The sequence below is a fragment of the Taudactylus pleione genome, unplaced genomic scaffold (genome assembly GCF_031769625.1).
Source record: "Taudactylus pleione unplaced genomic scaffold, aTauple2 ptg000550l, whole genome shotgun sequence".
Lineage (NCBI taxonomy): Eukaryota > Metazoa > Chordata > Amphibia > Anura > Myobatrachidae > Taudactylus > Taudactylus pleione.
In genome coordinates this window covers 2,135,001-2,137,500 of record NW_028284952.1, presented here as the reverse complement: position 1 = coordinate 2,137,500, position 2,500 = coordinate 2,135,001, and the positions used below count along the sequence as shown (strand labels likewise).

Sequence of the window (2,500 nt, the reverse complement as noted above, 5' to 3'; positions counted from 1 at the left end):
TTTTAGACCTCTATTACTTCTTAACTCAAGTAAATTCATTGATAAGTTGAAAAAATTAAATGTAAAATGTAATAGAAAAGAATGTTATGGCAGTATAAAATTACCTACAGCACCTGGCATTCCCAGGTGGTCTCCCATCCAAGTACTAACCAGGCCCAACACTGCATAGCTTCCAAGATCAGACGAGATTGGGCATGTCCAGTGTGGTTTGGCTGTAGGTGCTCAAAAACATTAACTTTAGACCTCTATTACTTCTTAACTCAAGTAAATTCATTGATAAGTTGAAAAAATTAAATGTAAAATGTAATAGAAAAGACTGTTATGGCAGTATACAATTAGCTACAGCACCTGGTATTCCAAGGTGGTCTCCCATCCAAGTACTAACCAGGCCCAAAACTCCATAGCTTCCAAGATCAGACGATATTGGGCATGTCCAGTGTGCTTTGGCTGTAGGTGCCCAAAACCATTAATTTTAGACCTCTATTACTTCTTAACTCAAGTGAATTCATTGATAAGTTGAAAAAATTAAATGTAAAATGTAATAGAAAAGAATGTTATGGCAGTATAAAATTACCTACAGCACCTGGTATTCCCAGGTGGTCTCCCATCCAAGTACTAACCAGGCCCAACACTGCATAGCTTCCAAGATCAGATGATATTGGGCATGTCCAGTGTGGTTTGGATGTAGGTGCCCAAAATCTTTAACTTTAGACCTCAATTACTTCTTAACTCAAGTAAATTCATTGATAAGTTGAAAAAATTAAATGTAAAATGTAATAGAAAAGAATGTTATGGCAGTATAAAATTACCTACTGCACCTGGTATTCCCAGGTGGTATCCCATCCAAGTACTTACCAGGCCCAACACTGTATAGCTTCCAAGATCAGACGAGATTGGGCATGTCCAGTGAGGATTGGCTGTAGGTGCACAAAAACATTAACTTTAGACCTCTATTACTTTTTAACTCAAGTAAGTTCATTGATAAGTTGAAAAAATTAAATGTAAAATGTAATAGAAAAGAATTTTATAGTATGATAAAATGAACTACAGCAGCTGGTATTCCCTGGTGGTCTCCCATCCAAGTACTAACCAGGCCCAACACTGCATAGTTTCCAATATCAGACAAGATTGGGCATGTCCAGTGTGGTTTGGCTGTAGGTGCTCAAAAACATTAACTTTAGACCTCTATTACTTCTTAACTCAAGTAAATTCATTGATAAGTTGAAAAAATGTAATGTAAAATGTAATAGAAAAGAATGTTATGGCTATATAAAATTAACTACAGCACCTGGTATTCCCAGGTGATCTCCCGTCCAAGTACTAACCAGGCCCAACACTGCATAGCTTCCAAGATCAGACGAGATTGGGCATGTCCAGTGTGGTTTGGCTGTAGGTGCTCAAAAGCATTAACTTTAGACCTCTATTACTTCTTAACTCAAGTAAATTCATTGATAAGTTGAAAAAATTAAATGTAAAATGTAGTAGAAAAGACTGTTATGGCAGTATAAAATTACCTACAGCACCTGGGATTCCTAGGTGGTCTCCCATCCAAGTACTAACCAGGCCCACCACTGCATAGCTTCCAAGATCAGACGAGATTGGGCATGTCCAGTGTGGTTTGGCTGTAGGTGCTCAAAAACATTAACTTTAGACCTCTATTACTTCTTAACTCAAGTAAATTCATTGATAAGTTGAAAAAATGAAATGTAAAATGTAATAGAAAACAATGTTATGGCAGTATAAAATTACCTACAGCACCTGGCATTCCCAGGTGGTCTCCCATCCAAGTTCTAACCAGGCCCAACACTGCATAGCTTCCAAGATCAGATGATATTGGGCATGTCCAGTGTGGTTTGGCTGTAGGTGCCCAAAACCTTTAACTTTAGACCTCAATTACTTCTTAACTCAAGTAAATTCATTGATAAGTTGAAAAAATTAAATGTAAAATGTAATAGAAAAGAATTTTATGGCAGTATAAAATTACCTACAGCACCTGGTATTCCCAGGTGGTCTCCCATCCAAGTACTAACCAGGCCCAACACTGCATAGCTTCCAAGATCAGATGATATTGGGCATGTCCAGTGTGGTTTGGCTGTAGGTGCCCATAACCTTTAACTTTAGACCTCAATTACTTCTTAACTCAAGTAAATTCATTGATAAGTTGAAAAAATTAAATGTAAAATGTAATAGAAAAGAATGTTATTGCAGTATAAAATTACCTACTGCACCTGGTATTCCCAGGTGGTATCCCATCCAAGTACTTACCAGGCCCAACACTGTATAGCTTCCAAGATCAGACGAGATTGGGCATGTCCAGTGAGGATTGGCTGTAGGTGCACAAAAACATTAACTTTAGACCTCTATTACTTTTTAACTCAAGTAAGTTCATTGATAAGTTGAAAAAATTAAATGTAAAATGTAATAGAAAAGAATTTTATAGTATGATAAAATGAACTACAGCAGCTGGTATTCCCTGGTGGTCTCCCATCCAAGTACTAAC

At 37.1% G+C, this 2,500-nt stretch overlaps 10 pseudogenes; all 10 read right to left on the bottom strand.

The window, feature by feature from the left end:
- Window positions 1-101: 101 nt before the first annotated feature.
- Window positions 102-220, bottom strand: LOC148491217 (5S ribosomal RNA; annotated as a pseudogene).
- A 351-nt stretch (window positions 221-571) lies between these two features.
- On the bottom strand, window positions 572-690 carry LOC148491216 (5S ribosomal RNA; annotated as a pseudogene).
- A 116-nt stretch (window positions 691-806) lies between these two features.
- On the bottom strand, window positions 807-925 carry LOC148491215 (5S ribosomal RNA; annotated as a pseudogene).
- A 116-nt stretch (window positions 926-1,041) lies between these two features.
- On the bottom strand, window positions 1,042-1,160 carry LOC148491214 (5S ribosomal RNA; annotated as a pseudogene).
- Window positions 1,161-1,276: 116 nt separating this feature from the next.
- On the bottom strand, window positions 1,277-1,395 carry LOC148491213 (5S ribosomal RNA; annotated as a pseudogene).
- A 116-nt stretch (window positions 1,396-1,511) lies between these two features.
- Window positions 1,512-1,630, bottom strand: LOC148491212 (5S ribosomal RNA; annotated as a pseudogene).
- Window positions 1,631-1,746: 116 nt separating this feature from the next.
- On the bottom strand, window positions 1,747-1,865 carry LOC148491211 (5S ribosomal RNA; annotated as a pseudogene).
- A 116-nt stretch (window positions 1,866-1,981) lies between these two features.
- Window positions 1,982-2,100, bottom strand: LOC148491210 (5S ribosomal RNA; annotated as a pseudogene).
- A 116-nt stretch (window positions 2,101-2,216) lies between these two features.
- On the bottom strand, window positions 2,217-2,335 carry LOC148491209 (5S ribosomal RNA; annotated as a pseudogene).
- Window positions 2,336-2,451: 116 nt separating this feature from the next.
- The window catches only part of LOC148491208 (5S ribosomal RNA), a 119-nt pseudogene continuing 70 nt past the window's right edge, over window positions 2,452-2,500 (bottom strand).